The 23,432-nt window shown below is 46.7% G+C and overlaps 1 pseudogene; it reads right to left on the reverse strand.

The window, feature by feature from the left end:
• Positions 1 to 345: 345 nt before the first annotated feature.
• Positions 346 to 15,716, reverse strand: LOC122118866 (annotated as a pseudogene).
• Between the last annotated feature and the right edge of the window lie 7,716 nt (positions 15,717 to 23,432).

Consider the following 23,432-nt stretch of genomic DNA (forward strand, 5'->3'; position numbering starts at 1 on the left):
TTTCTGAGTGCCCCTCCTGGGCCCACCCTACAGCGTGCACACATCCTGGCAAGCTGCACCTGCGCCGTCCCCCCACCCCCCTATCTGATGAGTGGTGGGCAGGGCCCAGGAGGCTGAGGGGCTGGCCTCAGTAGGTTTGGCCCGTCTGCTGGAACTGCGGCCTGAGGCCAATCAGGGATCCCCTTCTCTGTCATCTTATAGATGCCCAGGGAGCTAAAGGCTAAGTCAACAAGACTCCTGGCATCTGGTTGGCTCAATGTGTTTACAGAAAGCTCAGCTTTTGGCCAAGGCTAGGTAGCCACAGCCAAGAAGAGCTTAGTTCACAGTGCTCATCACTCAGGGACTTTAGCTCAGCACATGAAGGGTAGGACCCATCTTCAGGACACAGCTGAAGGCCAAGGCTTGGACCTGGTCCTCAAACATCTGGACATGGACAGAGCATATGGGGGTCCCACATGCAGTTCTCCCATTTCTCTCCCATCAGGAGCTCCACCACAAGCTCAGACAACCTTTCCCAAACAGCTGTTTCAAGATTCCCCTCTCCCCACATTGGGCCTGGGATAGCTTGGGACCCTCAGGAGAGCTGAGGGACAGTCTGATTAGGTTAGGGTAGATGCACAACTTGAACCCAGGTGATGGTTTGGAGCCCATGAGGGAGCATGGGAAGATGGTACAAGTCCTGGGCTCTGAAGCAGGACCACCCACATGGAATCCTAACTACCATTTTCTTGTGATGGTGAGACTACGGACAAGTTACTTAACCCCACTAGTCTCTGCATCTTGATTTTAAGATGAGGATTAAAAACTCACTTCTGTATAGGGCGGTTGAGAGTCTAAAGCTTTGTAATGCACAGATCCCATTCTAGGACACACATCAGGATGTAGTTAGTAGAAGTGACGATGGCTGTAATCATGGCTGCATTATTAGAACAGGTCATGAGGGTGCTTCGGGACAACCAGGCTTGGGGCTGGTACTGCTGACTCAGAAGGCACCTGGCTGTGCCATTCGGTTGCTTCAGGATCTTGAGAAAGCCAAATAGTCTGCCTGAGCCTCGGTGCTCTCATTTGTGCAGTAGATATTATGGCAATTACCTCACGGGATGTGGTACAAATTAAGTGGAACAATGCACAGGTAGCCCTCGACGAAGCCAGCTATTATCTGTTAAGCATCTGTTCCTCTGCCTAAATATTTGAAATGTATCATTGTCATCACCCTCCAGGCATGTTAGTGCTTCCTCCTCCACTATAAATGAAACCATAAAATACAACCTGCACAAATGCACAATCTAAAGTAATGTTACAGACCCTAAGGCTAATATAAAGCAGAAATCATATAAAAAGTAATCATTTAAAAAAAAATACTGATTTTAGCCAGGCTCCACTGGCTCCTGCCTGTAACCCTAGCTATTCAGGAGGCTGAGATCTGAGGATCAAAGTTCAAAGCCAGCCTAAGAAGAAAAGTCCAGGGCTTGGAATGTGGCTCAGTGGTAGAGTGCTTGCCTAGCATGCACGAAGCCCTGAATTTGATTCCTTAGTACCACATAAAGAGAAAAAGCCAGAAGTGGCACTGTGGCTCAAGCTAGAATGCTTGAGCCACAGCTCCAGCCTGAAGCAAAAGAAGCTCAGGGAAAGTGCCTAGACCTGAGGACTGGAGAAGAAGAAGGAGGAGGAGGGGTGGGGGAGAAGGAGGAGGAGGGGGAGGAGGAGGAGGAGAGGAAAGGAGGGGGGGAGGAGGAAGAGGGGGGGAGGAGTAGAAGGAGGAGGAAAAGGAGAAGGAGGAGAAGAAGAAGGAGGAGGAGGAAGAGGAGGAGGAGGGGGAGGAGGAGGGGGAGGAGGAGGAAAAGGAAGAAGAAGAAGGAGGAGGAGGAAGAAGAAGGAGAGGGGGAGAGGAAGGAGGGGGAGGGGAATATGGGAGAGGGGGAGGGGGAGGAGAAGGGGGAGAGGGAGAGGGAAAGGAGGAGGAAGGAAGAAGAAGAAGAAGAAGAAGGGAGGAGGAGGGGAAAGGAGAGGGGGATGGGGAATAGGAGGGAGAGGAGGAGAAGGAGGAGGAGGAGGAGGAGGAGAAGGAGAAAGAAGAGAAGAGAAGGAAAGTTGTGGCCGGGTGCTGATGGCTCACGCCTGTAATCCTAGCTCAAAGCCAAAACCCAGGCAGGAAAGTCCATGAGATTCTTATCTCCAACTAACCACCAGAAAACAGAAAGTGGTGCTGTGGCACAAGTGGTAGAGCGCTCACCTTGAGCTGAAAGGCTCAGGGACAGTGCCCAAACCCCGAGTTCAAGCCCCATGACTAACAACAACAGAAATTAATCAACAACTGACAAAAAAATTAACCAACAAAAAGCTGAAAGTGGAGGTGTAGCTGAAGTGGTAGAGCCAGCCTGGCACATACACAAAAAATACTGATTTTTAAGTATAATTAAATAGAACCATAAAAGACAAGTAACTATTGGAAGCATGGCTCAAGTGGTAGAACACCTGCCTAGCAAGAGCAAAGCCCTGAATTCAAACCCCAGTATGACCAAAAATAAAATAACGATGAAGCATAAGTAATTGGTAACAGAACAATTTATATTTTAATCTCCAGGATAAAATGAAATGCCATTAAAAGACATAAAGAGGTCGGGTGCTGGTGGCTCATGCCTGTAATCCTAGCTACTCAGGAAGCTCAGATCTGAGGATCGCAGTTCAAAGTCAGCCTGGGCAGGAAAGTCTGTGAGACTATCTCCAATAAACCACTAGAAAACCAGAAGTGGCGCTGTGGCTCAAGCTGTAGAGTACTTGCCTTGAGCTGAAGAGTGCAGGGATAGTGCCCAAGCCAAGAGTTCAAGGCCCACAACCGACAAAAAAAAAAAAAAGAGAGAGAGAGAGATAAAGAAGGAGATAGTTGATAAAACTTGAGTAAGAGATGCAGTATAGAGAACTTTCATTTTCTGGTATTGATAATAGACTTGCTTGTTAATACAAGAGTGAGACGCCTCAGCCCCTCTGCCCTTCCTACAGAAAAGGAGGGTAGCTATCTACTGTCTCCCTGTAGCCTAGGAAGACCCAGAAGTGAGCTTCACACAGGAATGTGACTCAAGCATAGCTCCAAACCTTTCACTCCGGAAGCAGCAATTTTTTAATTTATTTTTTTTTTTTTTGGGTCCGGTCATGGGGTCTGAACTCTGGGCCTGGGCGCTGTCCCTCAGCTCTTCAGCTCAAGGCTAGCGCTCTACCACTTGAGCCACAGCACCACTTCTGGCTTTTTTCTTTTTGCTTATGTGGTGCTGAGGAATCGAACCCAGGGCCTCAGGCATGCAAGGCAAGCGCTCTACCACTGAGCCACCTTCCCAGACCTCAAATTATTCTTTATCACTATCTTTGAGCTCTATCAAGGTCTAGAAGACTTCAGATTTCAGTTCTGCCTTCAGGGTTTAGGAAAAGGAAGCCATCTACCTCACTGCATCTCCCCCTCCCCACCATGAGACAGAAAGGATTTCTAGAAGGCAAGTAACACTATAATTTCAAGTGCTCTGTAATGACTTCTTAGTTACACAGACACTTAATAGAATTTCCTGGGAAAGAGGTTGAGTCCACAGTAATTCTAGACCTCCTACTGACTAGAGCATAATTGCAGCTAATAGACAAAGAGGTAATTACTGCGTGACCTGCCTTCTGGTTTTGAAGCAAACAGTCACACACCCTGAGCTCTTGAGGGAATCTGGAGTGGTGTCTGAGTCTCTGTCCTTGAAAAGGCTGCATGATCCAATCAATCATAGGCTCCCTGGATCTCTGATGAGGAAGGGATGTTGAGATCCTAAGGGAGGTAGACTATAGTCAACCAAAGATGTCTTGGTCCTAATTGCCTGAGCCCAAGAATGTGTTGTGCCATTTGGCAAAGGGGAAAGCAGACTTCAGGTCAACTGTTTGCCGGCTGCTCATCAGCTGACCTTCACACAGGATGCCTCCTCTGGGTTGTGTGAGCCAATCCCATAGAACCAAGAGGGTCCTTAAATGGAGAAAAGTGAGATAGCCCAGGAGTCAAGAGTTGTGTGGCGTGGAAAGGGCTAGACCCACAGTTGCTGACTTTGAAAGTGAAACAAGAAAATATTGGGGTTGGGAATGTGGCTTAGTGGTAGAGTGCTTGCCTAGCAAGTCCTGGGTTTGATTCCTTGGTACCACATAAACAGAAGAAGCTGGAAGTGGCACTGTGGCTCAAGTGGTAGAGTGCTAGCCTTGAGTAAAAGCATCTCAGGGACTCCAGGACTGGCAAAAGAAAAAGAAGAAGAAAAAGAAACAGAAAACATTGGCAGATCATTTGTAGAGCACTTGCCTGGCATGTATGAAGTCCTTGGTTCAGTCTCTAGCACTGAAAAATCACAAACAACAAAAAAAACACAATAGCCACTCAACATAGAGGAATGGTCCATAAGCCAAGGGATGGAGTAGTCTCTTCATAACTGGAAAGGCCAGGAGATAGATTTTCCCAAGAGCCTCTGGGAAGGAACACAGCACTGCTGACATCTTAATCTTAGTCTGGTGAAACCCATGCTGGATGCCAAATTTCTAGAACTTGTAGATAATAAATCTGGGGTTTCTTTTTTTTTTTTTTTTTGGGTCCGGTCATGGGGCCTGGACTCTGGGCCTGGGCGCTGTCCCTCAGCTCTTCAGCTCAAGGCTAGCGCTCTACCACTTGAGCCTGGCTTTTTTTCTTTTTGCTTATGTGGTGCTGGGGAATCGAACCCAGGGCCTCATGCATGCAAGGCAAGCGCTCTACCACTGAGCCACCTTCCCAGCCCTAAATCTGGGGTTTCTAATGGCACTAAGTATGTGGTCATTTGTTATAGCAGCCATTGAGAACTAAAGAAGCCCCTGGGAAATAACCTTTACGGATCCTAGCCTGTTACTTGGTATAGGACATCCTGGTATAGGGGCTTCTCATGCTGTGAGATTGGTCTCATTGTCCAAACATATCCCTCAGAACTTGAAGTCATTCATTCCTACTTCTTTGCAGAGGACACATAGATAGTTAAGTCTCCAACAATCACGCTTCACATTCTGAAAGAGCAGCCCAAGGGCCTGATGCAGAGTATGGATGCATCAGCAATGTTTATTAAGAACTGAGTAAAGAGAAGGGCTTCTTGAAATTCTGTGGAGGCACACTTTGAGCCATCATCTCCTGTCTCCTTTCTCCTCCTGTTCCACTCAGGTTCTACTTGAGAAACACCCTTCCCGATCTCCATATGCAGGGTTGCCCCACCTCTGGTCATAGCAGAGGATGCAGCACTGACACATGATAAGCTAGGAGAAGGGGAACCATTAGGACCCAATTCTTAGAGTTTGACGGGCAGAGGCCCCTAGGAAAAGAACAGATCTCCTCCAGTGGGGTTGCCTGAGCATCTGGATTTCAGACAAGTACTTGGATAAAAGTTTGTACTCTACTAAATGCCATGTTGGGAAAATGACATCTACTTGGAATCTTAAGCTGAGCTGAACAAATGTAGACCCAGATGTTACCTGCAGGTAAATTTTTAACTTGGGGGTTATTTTAGATTCCCTGACCTCACGTGAGAACAAGCAGTGCAGTTTTTTGGGGTTTTTGTTTGTTTTTGGTCAGTTGTGGGGCTTGAACTTTGGGCCTGGGCACAGTCCTTCAACTCTTCAGCTCAAGGCTAGTGCTCTACCACTTGAGCCACAGTGCCACTTCCGGTTTCCTGGTGGTTTATTGGAGATAAGAGTCTCACTGCGGGGTGGGTACCGGGCCAGGGGAGGGGGGGGGAGGGGGGCAGGTATGAGAAGGGATGGGAATGGGAAACAAAGGAGAAGGCAACAATGCTTGATAAGAAATGTACTCATGGGCTGGGAAGGTGACTCAGTGGTAGAGTGTTTGCCTTGCATGCATGAGGCCCTGGGTTTGATTCCTCAGCACCACATAAGCAGAAAAATCTAGAAGTGGCACTGTGCCTCAAGTGGTAGTGTGCTAGCCTTGAGCTGAAATGTTGAGGGACAGCACTCAGGCCCAGAGCTCAGGCCCCACAACCAAAAAAAAAAAAAAAAAAGAAAGAAAGAAAGAAAGAAATGTACTCATTATCTTGCCCATGTAATTGTAACCCCTCTGTACAGTATTTTCAAAATTAAAAAACAAAAAAAGTCTCACTAACTTTCCTGCCCAGGCTGGCTTTGAACCGTAGTCCTCAGATCTCAGCTTCCTTAGAGGATAGGAGTACAGATATGAACCACCAGCGCCCAGCAGCAGTGTAGTTTTGTTAAACAGAAATACAGTTGATCAGAAATAACATTGTAGATAACCCCTACTTAAAAAATTATCTTTCACTTTGGGTCTTGAACCCCTGTTCCATAGACCATCAGACTAGTTCTCAGGCTTACTTTTTTCTCTTTCTGTTCCCTGATGCCTGTGTCTCAGCCTCTTGGGAGGATATCAAGTTATAGGGAACAGGAGGGGGTCTAGTCAGAGGGACCCTCCACTCCCATCCTCCCCTAAGGGGAGGCTGAATACGTGAAGGCTCATGAGGATAAGGGCTGAAAAGGTTGGAGGAGTCTCCTGGCAGGAGGGGGAGTCTGTCTCCACTGACATGGCCTGAACATGAGCAGCGAGGCCTCTGGAAGTTCCCAGGGTTCTGTGCATTTTGTTCTAGACTTTCCTTGCCCTTTGGAGAGAGGCCCAAACCCAGAACCTGATGTTCCCTTTCCTGCTGTGATGAGCAAGTGGGAAGCTGTCTCCCAACGTTTGATCAGGACCTGTGGGGTTGGATTCTTGAACTGTGTGGGTAGGGCTGAGCGTGAAGGGAGGCTCCTACAAACAGCTCTAGCACAGCCAGCATCTGGTCTCTCTACACGGATGTGTCTTCAGATTCTATTTTGTCACAGTATGAACCCAGTACTCAAGTCTCCTTATTTGGAGACCTTCCTGGAGCCTCACTACGGTGATGGAATGTGACCACCACATTCCATCAAAGTAACTTTGCATGCACAATAACCAAGGGTGGAAACAATTTCCAGTTCAGACTTGTGGCCTCCAGAAGCCTGGCAGCATAAGGGTCTGTTCTTTCAAGATACACAGATGATTATGTCTTTGCTACAGCAGTGCTGGGGAAACAAACACACCCAACCCCACTCCACCTCTATAGAAACAGAGAGAATGGATGTGAGAGTGAGGTATTTATTGCTTTACAGAGTTGTTGGGGATCAGAGAGGCAAAGTTTGTCACACACGTATAATCCTGGCTAGTTGGGAGGCTGAGATCTCAGGATTGGGGTTCCAAGCCACTCCAGGCAGGAAAGTTCATGAAACTCTTATCTACACATATGCAGCAAAAGACTGGAAGCAGAGCTGTGACCCAGGTGATAGAGCATCAACCTTCAGCAAAAAAGCTAAGAGATACAGCCTAGACCCTAAATTCAAGCCCTAGACCCTAAATTCAAGCCCTAGTATTGGTACACAAAAGAAGAAAGAAAGAAAAGAAAGAAAGAAAGAAAGAAGAAGGAAAGAAAGAAGGAAAAAAGAAAGAAAGCAAGCAGGTAGGAAGGTAGGCAGAACTTGTGAAAGAACGGAGCTTAGAAATGTTAACTACTAATTACATTTGAATACGATAACTAATTATTCTATTATTGCAGTAGCAGAACCAAATTCTGACCATGCAGCAGCCTACCCTCATTCTTGTTCATACAGTCACCTCTTAACCATTCGCATCATCTTTTGGTTCCCCTCGATTCCATCCCCTTCATTGCCCCGCAAACATGAAGCAGCCCTCTCTGACAGCCCAGTTAGGGACAAGGGATGGGCTTACCCACTTGGGGGAATGCTGGGAATGCTGCACACAGTTAACTTTGCCTTGAGGGGCCCAGGAACCCCAGTCTCCCCCCTGCCCCCTAGGTGTCCGTGTGCACTCATGTGTGCCCGAAGAGCATAGGGAGAGAATCCAGTGATATTTCACACAAATGAGAAATGTTATTCTGCAGATTAAAGCCTCGCCGAGCCTGGTTTTGTCTTTATTTATGCTTTTCCATTTCCCTCTGGGCTGACATGGGTGCCCACGCTGGGGAGCATTGAAGGACGTAATTGGTGAAGGATTGTTGAGTGGCCCCGACGCTCCCTGGCAGGGCCACCCTCCCTTCCCTCCCCCATCTGTCACCATCTAATGTGACAAAGTTTTTATCGGGCATTGAGGCACGGGAGATTAAAAGTAAATACTGCAATCAGCAGGCAGCTGGGGAGAAAATGCACTGCATTTCACAGTAAGCTGCACAGCTCATCAGGGTAGCCTTGTGGCTGGTGAGGCGAGGGGTGGGGGTGGAGACGGTGGGCTCGGGTGGAGGGAGAGGGGGTACATGGGCCCCGGCTGAAGTGCTTTCACTGAGTAGTAGTAAAACAAGACTGGCTGTCTTATACCAAATGCCTACTATGTGCCAGATATTGAGTCCCAGTGGTTTTGTGCATTTCCTAATTTAATCCTTTTGATGATAAGAAGATTTGGAATAGACTCTTCATTTAATCAATGAAGAACCCAAAGGGCTGGGTAGGTGAGGAAAATGTCTAGCATCATACTAGTGATTGGTCATCTAGGGTGACCTCTCTTCTCTCCTTCTTTCCTGCTAGCTTCTTTGGAGACATTTTTGGGGGTTTGAATTTACAAGTTAAAGCACCATGAACTGTTTTGTTACGTTTTCATGAGTTGTCCTAAGCCACAGGTTTCTACTAATAGCTAATTTAATCATTCAATCATTTAGTCATTCAAAAAACTCTACGCTTTGTTTTATTTTTCCTTCTTAATGTCTCAAGCACCTACATTACCAAGTATTCAGTACATACTCAATAAATATTTATTGAACGAATGAATAAACAGATAAACATTGGCCCAGTGTCTGCAATATGGGTTCAAAAGTAGCCAGAGCTTCATGGCTCATGCCTGTAATCCTAAATACTTAGAAGGTTGAGATCTGAGGAGCTTAGTTCAAAGCCAGCTTAAAATGAAAAGTCTGTGAGACTCCCATTCACTAGTAAAATAAAGTCAGAAGTAGAGTCGTGGCTCAAGTGGTAGAGCTTTAGTCTAATGAGAGCATGAGGCCCTGAGTTCAAGTTCCAGTATCGGTACCATTTTTTTTCTTAGGTTTTTTTAACTTTGTGGAAAAAGAAAGCCAGACACGGGTGGCTCATGCCTGTAATCCTAGCTATTCAGGAAGCTGTGATCTGAGGATTGCAGTTCAAAGCCAGACTGGACAGAAAAGTCTGTGAGACTCTTACCTCCAATTAACTACCAGAAAACCAGAAGTAGAGCTATGGCTCAAAGTGGTAGAGTGTTAGCCTTAAGCAAAAGAGATCAGGGCTAACGCCCAGGCCCTGAGTTCAAACCCCATGATGGACAAGCAAAAAAGAAACAGAGATCCAAAGAGGTCTTCTGGCATGAGGCCTTGTGTTCTTTCCATCATATCTACTGCCCCTACTTGATTCAGTGCTTCAGTGCAATTAGAAAACAAGTAGAGGCATGAGAGGAGCTGTTCTGAAAGAGATGGGGAGTGAGTGAGGACTGAAAGAAAAGGAAGAGGAAGACATGGTGGGCCTTAGAGTCAGCAAGGATTATAGACAGGAAATGTTGGTTGAACCAGGAATTTTGTCTAAACCAGGATGGAAGGAGTAATGATTCTGATCAATTACAAGCATGTATTGAGTATGTGTTGTATACTGTGTGTTGTGTTGAGATTAACCACAAAAGGAATAGTATCTACCACCTACCAGAGGAGAGAACATGGAAAGAGTGAGTTCTATGATGGAAAAGAGCCACCCTAGCCCTGGGATAGGACAGGCCTGCATTAGAACCTAGGTTTTCTAGTTACTGGTTGATGTTGCAGGGGGAAATGGTTCCCTCTTGAGTTTCTTCAGTCATAAAATAGGAGTAGCTATTAACTGTCTATGCTACACAGCAAATATGCAAAAGATCTGCTCTAGGCCAGGCATTGGTAGCTCATGTCTGTAATGCTAGTTACTCTGGAGGCTGAGACCTGAAGATCACGGTTCCAAGTCAGCCCAGGCAGAAAAGTCCACGAGACTCTTATCTCCAATTAATCACTGAAAAGCCAGAAGCAGAATTGTGGTTCAAGTGGTAGGGCACCAGCTGTAAGTGACAAAGCCAAGTGAGAGCATGGGCCCCAAGTTCAAGTTCAAATGCTGGCATGCACACACACGTGCGTGCACACACACACACACGTGCATGCACACACACGTGCACACACACACACACACGTGCACACACACACGTGCATGCACACACACACACACGTGCACGCACACACACACACAAACACACACACACATACACACACACACGTGCATGCACACACACACACGTGCACGCACACACACGTGCACGCACACACACACACACGTGCACGCACACACACGTGCATGCACACACACACACATGCACGCACACACACGTGCACACACACACACGTGCACGCACACACACGTGCATGCACACACACGTGCACGCACGCACACACACGTGCACGCACGCACACACACACGTGCATGCACACACACGTGCACGCACACACACACACGTGCATGCACACACACACGTGCATGCACACACACACGTGCACACACACGTGCACACACACGTGCATGCACACACACACGCACGCACACACACACACGTGCACGCACACACACACACGTGCATGCACACACACACACACGTGCGCGCACACACACACACACGTGCACGCACACACACACACACGTGCACACACACACACACACGCGTGCGCACACACACACGTGCATGCACACACACACACGTGCATGCACACACACGTGCACGCACACACACACACACGTGCACGCACACACGTGCACGCACACACACACGTGCACACACACGTGCATGCACACACACACACGTGCATGCACACACACACACACACACACACACACACACACACACACACACACACACACGAGAAAAATAATCTGCTTCAGTTTTTTTCTAATCCTGAAATCAGCATCTAATGATTTGAGCTTGAACTTGGCAAGGTTCCTGAGTCTCAGTTTGCTTTTTTTTCTAATAGCGATGCTTATGCCCATTTGAGAAACTTGAAAAAAAAAATGCTTGCTAACGATTTTGTTGCTCAACTCTGGCTACCTTTCACAAGAGCCCAACAGGCTGCAGCTAATGGATGCCAATGGGCCACACGTGGGAGTCTACCAGGCCCACCTGGCTGGCTCACAGGTAGAGAGGCATGCCTCTGTGTGCAGCCCATTCATGCACCGGAGTAGAAAATTTCTGCCACTGAAGGCTGAGGGTGAAGTAACATGATCTATGGCTCTGTGTTTCAGTCACGGCACTATTGACATTTTTTCCCTACACCATTCTTTCTGTAGCAATTGACCTATATTTTGTACTTTTGTTTAGCAACCTCTCTACCCACTAGATGCCAATATGGTAAAACACCATGCTGACAACTGAAGGTATTTTCAGGCATAGCCAAATGTCCCCTGAGGAAAAATAAAAAATCACCTCTAGATGAGCATTCTAATGACATTGTTTTAAATTTTATTTTATTGTAAAGATGCTGTGCAGAGGCGTTACAGTTACATGAGTAAGGTAATGAGTACATTTCTTATCAAACATTGTTACCCCTTCCTTTGTTTTTCTCCTACTATCCCTTCCCTTCCTCTAATGAATTATTATATTATCAAATGCTAGAAATATACTTTGGGGGTAGTATTTGTCCATTTTATCTAGCATGATAGAGACAGTCTAAGCTCAAGTTTAAATGGTTGGGGCTGACAGGAAATCTTGCAAACAGGCCAGGCAAGTTGCTGTGGAACACCACCCTCTAAAGCTGTGGGTTCAGGTGAGTGACTGAAAGAGATGAGATGGGGTATGAAACAGTGTTTGGAAATCCCACAGGAGGAGGCCTCCAATTAGCATCATCTCCAGCCATGATCTACTAAGGGCCACCGTCTTGCCCTGAGCCATCCACTGTCCTGATTCATGAACTGCAGCCCCCTGTGGCCAGGGATTGGCCTTGTAATTTGAAATACGTTTCTTCTTAGACAAAGGAACTGAGTCTGTCCTAGGTAGCACTGACAGGATGCCCCAACTGTGACCACAGCCATATTCATTCTCTCTCTCTCTCTCCATCTCTCTCTCTCTCTCTCCCTCTCTCTCTCTCTCTCTCTCTCTCTCTCTCTCCCCCTCTTTCCTTTCTCTCCCCCTCTCTCTGTGCACACTTTCCTTGCACTCACCTCTTCTGCCCTTTTCTCCCATCATCTTCCTCCTTGGCCTGGGAGCAACACTTGGTAAACTTTCAATGGCGATAAATGTCAGTGTAATCCCAGGTAATGGATTGTAATCCATTGTAATCCCAGATAAATGGAATGGATCCCAGGTGCCCACAGTGGTGAATTGCGCCTTCCAGGCACGGGTTTCCTCCCTTTCTTGATATTCCCCCTCTCTTCCACTCTGTCTACATCCCCAGTCAACTACCTCACATGTGCCCTGGCAGGCTCCGCTTTGGGGAACCAGCCTGTGGCCATCACTGAGTACCAAGAATGGCACCCTGCTCACAGCCAAACAAGGGCTTCTGGGCCCAGCTGATGAGTGTATCTAGCTACATTTCCTGCACAAAGACAAAGCTGGTCAGTGGAGGCTGAAGTTAGCATGATGGGCCTCTTCACCCGGCCACTACAGAAATCCACACATACTATCTACTATGAGCACCAGCCTGACTTTCCCATCAGCCAGAGGAAGTCACGTGGCGCTCAGGAGCACTGTGGAGTGCTCACGTTTTCACAGCAGCCAGCAGGTCTACCCTCAGTGTCTCAAGTTCACAGGGGCTCCATCGTTAATCCTGGAGATTCCCCAGGCAACACTATCTCCCAGTTGTTTCTTTGCTAACAAACTTGGGTACCTCAGTGTGAGTGCGTGTGTGTTCACATGCCTGAACCTCTGTCTTCATGCAGACATGCATGTGCCCAGCATATGTGTGTGTGTGTGTGTGTGTGTGTGTGTGTGTGTACGTGTACCCAGGTTTTTGTATGTTGCTGTGTATTTGTGGATGTAGCAGTTGCGTGTCATTATGCCACTAATGGGAATACTGCCATGGATCACAACTCTCAATTAGCTCCCAGGGAGATTGTTGCGGCAGCCAGTCACTGAACAGCAAAGCCTAAAGGAATGAATTAATTTGTAGTACAAGCAATGAGGGCCACCACATTAGCAATGGGGGTTCAGCAGCCAGAGACCATGATTAGAGAAGCTCAGGACTATTTGGCATCAGCACACACCTTGAAGATATGACAGGAACATCAAGGACCACTTCAGGGGATGCTGGCAAGTACATAGCCACAGCCCAGCCCAGAGTACTAGGAATTTGGAGAGGATGATGAGCAGGGCTCTCTCCTTCCTTCCGGCCATCTACCCCATGTATCTCTCAGCCACTGGCACAGAATGATGGGTAGAAGCTATGATCTGTGATAAGGGAGACGTCTTCATGTCTGAGCTATGAAGTAAAAAGACCTGGAGGCAGTCATGGTAAAAGGCACTTAGAAATGATGCATTCAGGTAGGGGGAGTAAAGTGATCTAGAAGAAGGTTAGCCATAGACTGTGGTCCTAGAATACTTCCCTGCCTCTAGAGAACCAGTACACCCATCTCTTCAGGGAAGATGGTAATGGACAGGCTAGACTGATCCAAGAGAGCAAGCAAGATGCTGGGCCTTTCCATTTCCTCCCTCTCCACCTCGGTGAAGAAAGATGCTGGTGTCCTGCATCTTTTTCTTCTTCTGTGATCTAACAGTTTCTTCAATGTCCTCATGTGTCTTAACCTAGAGCAGGTCAGTTAGTTTTTAGAATATTCCTCCATTTAAGTTTGTCTGTTTTTTTTTAAAAAACCTTTATTGTTATTATAAGAGTGATGTACAGAGGGGTTACAGTTATATAAGTCAGGTAAAGAGTACATTTTTTTTGTACAATGTCACTCCTTCCCTCACTACTTTTTTTTTTTTTTTGGTTACTGTTGTTGTTGTTGGTGGTGGTGGTGGTGGTGGTGGTGGTAGTGCTGATGGTGCTGGTGCTGGTGTGGGTATGTCTGTGTGTGTGTGATTAAATTCAGTTCATGCATTTGGACAAAAATCTTGTAGAAGTGATGCTGTGTTGTTCTCTGGGTTTTGTGTCAGGAGGCACAGGATGCTAATTAAAGCCAAATGTTGGTGCTATTAACTTTAATCATTCAGTTAAGTGACAATCCGCCAGGTTTCTCCAGTGTAAAGTTGCTGTGCTTCCCTGTGTAATGAGTAATTTGTGGGAAGGTACTATGAAGCTGTACACATGCCCTGCTTCACACTTCAAACTTACATCTGCCAAGACTGGCAGCTATTGATGATCTTCCTACTCCATCATCCCTTGCATATTTGTTGCTGGGAATTCTATTGTGAAGAGCCATCCTTCTCCCACATTTACTTACCTTTTCATATCAGTACAATTTTTTTTTTGGGTGGGGGGATCGGTCATGGGGCTTGAACTCAGAGCCTGGGTGCTGTTCCTGAGCTCTTTTGTTCAAGGCTAGTGCTCTACCACTTTGAGCCACAGCACCACCCCTGGTTTTCTGGTGATTAATTGGAGATAAGAGTCTCTTGGACTTTCCTGCCTTGGCTGGCTATGAACTGTGATCCTCAGCTCTCAGCCTTCTGAGTAGCTAGGATTACAGGTGTGAGCCACTGACACCCAGCTCCAGGACATATTTTTTTTTTTTTTGGGTCCGGTCGTGGGGCCTGAACTCTGGGCCTGGGCGCTGTCCCTCAGCTCTTCAGCTCAAGGCGAGCGCTCTACCACTTGAGCCACAGCGCCACTTCCGGCTTTTTTCTTTATGTGGTGCTGAGGAATGGAACCCAGGACCTCATGCATGCAAGGCAAGCACTCTACCACTGAGCCACCTTCCCAGCCCCAGAAAGGGTTTTTTTTTTTTTTTTTTGTGTTGTTTGGGTTTTTTTTAACTGTATTTTTTTGTCTTTTCTTTTTTGGTACTGGGGATCGAACCCAGGACGTCGCACTTGCTAGGCAAGCGCTTTGCCACTGAGCTACATCCCAGCCTCCAGGACATATTTTTGTCCTATCCAGTTCATTGTAACTCATTACTAACATACATTTTCATTCTCAAATTGTCCTAGATTTGGCCAGAGAGATCCCTTTAAGTTGACTTTGTTTCTCTCTCGTTCTTTTTTTTCAGTATGTAAACTATTTATTAACAGAAAAGGCCTACAGACTCGTTTCTTCTTGGACACACCCACAGTGCGACCACAGCGTCCAGTGGTCGAAGGCCCCAGAAGTGGGTCAGCTCTCTATGGACTCGAATCTTCAGCCACCCCAGGTCTTCAGGGAGCTTATGATCCAGACCATTGGCCAGAACCTGACTGTATTTTTCACCCTTTACTTCCTTCTGTCTGTTTAAGAACCAGTCTGGACTCTTGTATGATGTGGATGCTGCATAATGGTGATCACACGTTCTACCTCACCCTCTGTGAGTTCTCCAGCCCTCTTGGCGAGGTCAATGTCTGCTTTCCTCAACACCACATGAGCGTATCTTCGCCCCACACCCTTAATGGCAGTGATGGCAAAGGCTACTTTCTGCCGCCTATCGATGTTGGTGCTGAGTACTGGCAAAATGTGCTGCAACTTCTCAGGAATCACTAAAGACATAGCGGCAGCACCAGCAGCGGCGTGCAGGCCTCCTGTGGAAGTCTCTCTTGTTCTTTAAGCACATTTTACTATCTGACAAACCAGATGTCTAGCCTCCTTTTGTATTTATCTTGTCTCAGACTTGGTATCAGATCATCTTCCAAGGAATCTTCCAGGACCAATTTAATTTGTTTGGGGTTTTTTTCCCCCTGTGGTGGAGTGGAGACCTGTGGGAGGCAGCTGCTAGATATGTCTCAGGTTGGTTTGAACCGCAGTCTTTAGATTGTAGCCTCCTGAGTAGCTAGGATTACAGGCAAGAGCCACCAGATCCCAGTGGTTTGTCTATTATTAACAAGTGCTTCTGCCTTGCAATTATAGAGCTGAGTAGATCCACGGGGCCTAAGCCATCTAGACTTTTACAGAAAATTACCAACCTCTGGTCTAGATGATGCCCAAAAGCCAAACATATAACAAGAGCTAAATGTTCCTTATATAAATGAGTAACCCGGTGCCTGAACATTCAGGTTCCCATTTGTAACATTAGAGTGGTCATGTACCTTATCTTGGGTTAGCTTCTGAAGTCAACCTGCAAAGCACAGGTCTTAGAACCAACCAGAAATTCTTTTGAAAGTTGTTCTGTTGGGAAAGACTGATAGCATTTTCATGAAATTCCTCATAGCCAGTTTTTCCAGCATCTACAAACTCATGTTGTATATTTGGACAACATACACCTGCAACTTGAAGAGTTGCTCTTGGCAGCCATGCCAACCCACAGACCAGCCAGCTCAAATGTGCCATGTAACCAACTGCAGTCTTGAAACCCAATCACACGTGGGCTAGCAATGATTACAGGAAATAAATGATTAAAAACCCTAAAATAGCATCTCCCCAGAAGCTCTCTCATTTGGAAAATTGCAAAAGAAAATTGAAGTGGGAAATGTTTTGCCAACGTGAAAGCTATAAAACACACAATGTGTGTGTGTATGTGTGTGTGTGTGTGTGTATGTGTGTGTTTGCACTCACAAATTTTAAATACATGCTGAAAGAGACTTTATACTCTGGTAAATTGCCTCAATGATTAGTGAACACAACAAACACCATCCAGTTACGAGTGGTTAAAAAATGGATTTGAAGGATGATTCAAAGCTGGGTGCTGGTGGCTCATACCTCTAGCTACTCAGGAAGCTGAGCTATGAGGATTGCAGTTCAAAGCCAGCCCAGGCAGGAAAGTTGGTGAGACTCTTATCTCCAATAAACTGCTCAGAAAATACTGGAAGTGGCACTGTGGCTCAAATGGTAGAGTGCTCCTAGGACAGCACCTAGGCCATGAGTTCAAGCCCCATGACTGGCATGAAAGAAAAAAAAGAAGAAACATAATTCCAAATATATTTGAAATGCTCTTTTGGATTAATATGGCAATCATCTACCATTTCCTACCTACTGAATTGGGCAAGTGGAAGTTGGGTTATACCAAATAATGATCTGGACATAAGGAATTGAGGGTACTAAATCTGGATATTGAGGGATGAAGAAGTGGTTGAGCTGACAAACCACTTTGAAGAGCCATTTGGGTGAATGGGCAAATCCAGTCACCAATGAATTTGCTCCACTAAACTTCCCTGTAGAAGCTTTAACCAGTGTGATCTCATCCCTGGGAATTTCTGAGCCGTTTCTAAGGGGGGATTGAAGGTCAAAGGAACTGTGAGAGCAACTTAGTGACTCAGAGGAAGAGGGGAGAACCATAGTCCCACTCATGTGTTCTTCAAACTCTCTGGGCAGAATGGAGGTGCAGTGAGAATGGAGTGGCACGTGGAGGAGTACTTTCTGAGCAAGGTTTAAGGTAGGGCCCAGGATTCTGCACTGTTCTGATTTGGTTTGGTTGGTTGTTTTAAGCACTAAAGGTATTTTGATGCCTTAACAATGTATATTGGGCCAGGCAGGCCTCTGTGGCTCATACCTATAATCCTAGCTACTCAGGAGACTGAGATCTGAAGACTGTGGTTCAGAGCCAGCCCAGGCAGAAAGGACTGTGAGACGCTTATCTCCATTGAACTACCAAAAAGCCTGAAGTAGAGCTGTGGCTCAAGTGGTAGAGTGCTAGAAAAATAGCTCAGGGACAGTGCCTCCTGCCCCCATCCTCCCAATATGCATTGACTTTGGAGGACATCTGCTGGAGTAACTGGGCTCCAGTCCATCCATCCATTGGTTTGTTCTTTAGATCCAAAGTACTAGGGTGAAGGAGATGACCTAGACATAGCGTCTGTCTTGAAGGACTCCAGATCTAAGAGAGGAGACTGACCCATTAACAACTCATTTACAATTCAACTGCCTGTGACAAATGGGGGAACAGAATTCTCTGAGCGTAGAGAAGGGAGAGTGGCTTCTGCAGCTAGTCTTGAGAGAAACGAAGAGAGCTGTAGGGAGGGGATCTTGACCTTGGAAACCGTGCAAGATGGTCCTTGGCAGAGGGAAGAGGCAGAGGACTAAATTGAGAAGGGGGGAGCCTGCCCTCTCCACTGTCTCTAACATTCAACACAGTGCCACATCACTACTGGTATTTTTGAGCAAATCAGAAATGGGATGATATAAAGAAATAAAGTCTGACTGGTGTAGAATTGGAAACAATGCAGATCCTACTTTCTATCTGCTCCTATGAATCCTACATTCTGTAAGTGTGAGATTAGAAGAACGTATCACGAATACACCTCACATAAAGAAGCCTGCCCGTGTTCCAACCTCACACCAGCAGCCATGCTCTGGACTCCAGAGATGGAAAGCTTACCTGGGGGACTCCTGGCCGGGTGGACATCCATCTCCCTCAGCTCTGGGGCAGCCTGAGGCTGAGTCAGGTTAGTGGGAGGACAGACACAATGAAGCCTAGAGTCTAGCAAGGAGAGGCATTCAGGGACTGGGTTGGGCTGGGCTGGGCTGGGCTGGGCTGTGGCTTGTCCAATAGGAAAGAAGAAAACTATTGAGAGATCAACAAGGGCACTTGAGAGGATGAGGTCCGTAGGGCAGGACAGACCAGGGGCAGAGGAGTTAGAGTAGCCTGAAGCTAGAATGTGAGTATCCTAAGACAGGATATAAAATGAAGAGAGAATGAAACTAAAATCAGGACGTATTATAAAACTATACCATCAGTCATTAGAACCAGGAAGTCAAGTAAAGAAAAAATAAAGCCTGGGGCCGTGGCTCACGCCTGTAATCCTAGCTACTCAGGAGGCTGAGATCTGAGGATTGCAGTTCAAAGCTAGCCCGGGGAAGGAAAGTCCCTGAGACTCTTATCTCCAATAAACCATGAGAAAACTGGAAGTGGCGCTCTGACTCCAGTGGTAGAGCACTCGCCTTGAGCTGAAGAGTGCAGGGACAGTACCCATGCCCAGAGTTCAAGCCCCACGACTGACAAAAAAATAAAATAAAATAAAGAAAAAGACGAAACTAGTTTCCTCCCACCACCTATTTATTTATTTACTTATTTATTTTGTGGGTATGTGTGTGTGTATTTGCACATGCATACAAGTGTGAATTGAATTCAGGGCCTTATGATCTCCTTGAGCTTTTTCAATTACAGAATACTCTGCCTCTTGAGCTGCACCTCTACTTCTGGATTTTTGTTGGTTATTTGGTGATGAAAGTCTCTCAGGTTTATCTGTTTTGAACTTCGATCCTCGGATCTCAACCTAGGATTATAGGCATGAGCCATCAGTGCCTGGCTACTCCCCAGACATCTATTATTTGATGTTCAGTTACAAGAATAAAAGTAAAGGTGCTATCTGCACCTGCCTTCTCCGTTGAGATGTTACGGTTCCTTGAAGAGAGACAAAAAAAAAAATTATATGCCTGACTAAAGCGAACCCTGAAGCTCATTGTTGCTGTATTTGGGCCCATATCTCATGTCTAGGTTTCAAAATACTAATGAGCACCCATCTTCACTGTTAGGAAAAATGGAGAAAGGAACAGGCCAGACTTGATTCTCAGCAGGTGAGGACTGGAATTGAGGCATAACAATGAAGGGGTGACAACCTTCCCATGGGAATGGAGGTTGTGCAAGGGGGTGGGCTGGGAGTTAGGCTTCTATGAGGTCTGAGTTTAGTCCACGATGGAGGAGGTTACTGCAGGTGAGGGCAGAAAATAGGATAAGTATACATAGTGATAATTGTGACTCCCTTATCCAAGGTCTCAAGCTTTTTAATGCTCAAACAGCTCTACATTTGTCTTGCATTGACTGACCTTCTCAGGGTCCAGTTCTCAGTCTTCCAATCTCTTAACCCTTTCCTGGCCTCACAGCTCAGCCTCAGAGTTAGGCCCACAATGGGATGTTGGCAGCCAGGCTTAGGTTAGATTGCCCTGCTGTATCAAGCATGGCCACACATGCCTAGGGTTTTGCCTGACACCGTATGCACCTGGCTAGTCTACTGGCTAGAGATCAGGGTATTCCCCCACCTCAGAAAGGATAAAGATGGCAGCCGAGAGCTGTGATGTGTGTCTTTACTTCCATTTCCTGCACAGGGAGCAGGAAATGGTTCTTTTCCATTTCTCCCTACTTTATCCTTCTATACGAAGCTAAATCCTTGCTAAAACTTTCACCTTGTGAGATGCTTCTTGTGGTGAGACCCTCAGAATGCTGTCCACATGTACTTCCTACGTTCCTGTATTTGTGTGGAAACTCGGAAGCTGAGTTTAAAGAACCCACTCATCCATCTTCCAGTGACACACCCCAATGCACAGCTGTGTCCCAGCTCCTATCCTCTGAACACCTCTCCTTGCCAATAAATCTTTACTGAGCTCTTGGTACAAATCCAGCAGTGTTCTATGCACAAGGCTCATTTCACTGAGCAGAACCAGTGCCTCATGACTGTAATCCTAGCTACATAGAAGGCTGAGATCAGAGGATCAGGGCTCAAGGCCAGCCTGAACAGACAAATCCTAAAGACTCTTTTTATGTATGTATGTAAGTATGTATGTATGTATATGTGTATGTGTGTATTTTTGTTAGTTTTAAGGCTTGAACTCAGGGCCTGGGCACTGTCCCTGAGCTCTTTTGTTCAAGGCTAGGGCTCTACCACTTTGAGCCACAGCACCACTTCCAGTTTTTCTGGTGGTTAATTGGAGATGAGTGTCACAGACTTTTCTGCCCAGGCTGGCTTTGAACTGCGGTTCAGCCTCCTAAGTGTGATTACAAGTGTGAGTCACCAGTGCCCAGCTTTAAAAATTCTTATTTCCAGTTCACCAGCAAAAAGCCAGAAATGGAGATGTGGCTCACATCTATAGTATAATATCCGCCTTGAGCAAAAAAACTAAGCAAGAGCACCCTACCCTGAGTTCAAGTCCCTGATCCAGCACATATACAAAAAAAAGTTTAATTTGTTGCTTGGAGTCGTGTAGCTCAGTAGTAGAGCACAGGCCTTGTTTGGATGAGGCCCCAGGTTGAATCCTAGCACTGCAAAGAAAAGTTCGTTTTTTTAACACAGTAGTAGAAGGTGTAAGTACACTAAAGGAAACCAGGGCATAAGAGAAGGTAATGAATGTTGGGCAGTGTGTGTGGGGGGGGGGGGGGGGGGGGGGAGGGGAGTATATGTGTATGTGAGTGAGAGAGCGCATGCACATGCATATTCTTAGGTGTGCATCATGGAGAAGGTGGCCTTTGAGGGTTCCTTTTAGATGTCACAAAATTGTTTCAAGTCACATTTTCACCTGTGTGCTTTCATGAATGAGTATGTCACCAGAAAGACTATGAACTCCTCTAAGAACAGAAACGAAGCCTAGCACAGACTTGAGCCCATTAGGGACATTCAGACAGGTTTTGAAAGAGGAAGACAGAGAATGAGAGGGGGGGAGGGAGGGAGAGGGAGGGAGAGGGAGAGGGAGGGGGGGAAGAAATGTCTTCCATCTCAAGATTGGGCTTTTGGTTCAAGTATTAGGGAATCTTTGTATTCACTGCCCTGTTAGGGCAGGAAGGAAAAAAAAAAAAAGTGTCTTGAGCCAAGGAGAGCCCAGTGAGGGGCAGGGAAGGGTAGGAACAAGACTGAAGGGTGAGGTGGGGTGGGATGAGTGGAGAGGGGAAGGAAGAGGCAGAAGAGGCAGGAGGGGAGAAAACAAAAGATCAATAAGAACGGGGAAATGACAGCAGCCAGCCAGGGAGTGCTGCGCGATTAGAATTCATGAACTCCCCTCTTACATTAAGTCTTTATATGACACCTGGCCTTTAATGCAAAGCTGGCTGCGAACATTAAAAATTAAAAGCCGAAGGTAGGCTACATCCATCTCTGATAGCGCGGCTCCCCTCCTATCTGAGGCCTGCACAAAGCTATTACACATTGATAAATTATTTGGGGTAATAGCCGAGATATTACATTGTTTCTGAGTGAAGGTAAAATCTCTCCCTGACATGGGCATTTATCAGAAGTGCCTTTCATGCTATTTATTATGGGCTAGATGAGCAGGGTCTGTGGTGACTGGGGTGCTGGGCTTAGGCCCCTTCCCCTCCCACCCCCTCCCTCTCCTTCTGTCACTCCCTTGATAGGGTATTGAAGGAGCCAATGACAAGTTAATTATTAACTAAAGATATGCAATTCTCCTTTTAAGAGTGGGGGCTCCTGGGGAATCAGATTCATTGCAACTGAATTTCAATCTGATTGCTCAGCAATCAGATTCATTGCCACTGCCTTGGTCCCTGAATCTGCTCTGGTCCCTCAAGGTAAGCTTGAACCCAAGCACCCCATCCTACCATTTGGGAAGAGCCCACACACTTGGGTCTTGCTCTCCACACACCATGCCCAAGACCTCCCCGACTTCCCCGCCCTTCCACATTGGCAACCAATCAGAATTGCTGAATATTTATTTGGGTGATGGGCTTGGAGGTCCCTCCCCCTGCCAGGAACACACACCCTACAGGTACATACATTCGTACATACATTCTATATCCCGGCTAGGAGACACTCCTTACTCCTTTTTGTTCCCCCACTGGGTTCCAAAATTGGCACTCTCTGCTTTTCTTGCCTGCCATTTCTTCTCCTTTCCCCACCTCCTTAGCCTCAGTCCAAACTCCTCAATGGTGTGCTTCAGGCTGCAGATCAGGGGAAAGACATAGCCCCAGGAAGCTGGCTTTAATTTCCAGCGGGCCAGAGACTTCTATTTTCTCCATTTCTGCTTATTCCACTATAGTAGGAGTGTGATAACAATGGCACCCTCTTGGGTGGCTGTTAGAATGGGGTCACGTGAGGAATGGCTGGGCTTCCCAAGAGAGCCTCCTGCACATGGGAGGGGCGGTGAGTGTGGACTGACGTGTGTATGCATAAACTCGGTAGACACAATGCCTTGGGGTCACTAATAGCTGCTGATACTGGTTGTTTGCTTGGGGGGTAGGGATGGCAGGGTCACCTATCTGCCATCCCTTCTAGAAGAAGCATTCCTTCCAGGAATATTCTCCAAGGGCCTGCTGATTTTCAGACATGCTGTTAAGAAGTAAGCAGTGATGAACTTGACAGATGTAGTTTCTGCTCTCTTGATGGAATTGGCTTACTCTCCCCCCAGAGAGGAGAGGTTGGTGTTCTGGGTGAGTTTTGTCCTCTAAGGCAGGCTAGTTCGCTGGCCCTCCAGCCTGAGCTGGCTATCAGTTCCAACTGCCATCAAGTGCCTGGCACAGAGTGTCCAGTTGTTGTTTTTGGAATGGGTGAATGTTGAGTAGGAAATGCTGGGTTCCCAGGTAGAAGGGTGAGGAGTCACATGGGGCTGGGAAGGTGGCTCAGTGGTAGA

Source organism: Dipodomys spectabilis, unplaced genomic scaffold (assembly GCF_019054845.1).
Source record: "Dipodomys spectabilis isolate Male_0828 unplaced genomic scaffold, ASM1905484v1 ptg000157l, whole genome shotgun sequence".
Lineage (NCBI taxonomy): Eukaryota > Metazoa > Chordata > Mammalia > Rodentia > Heteromyidae > Dipodomys > Dipodomys spectabilis.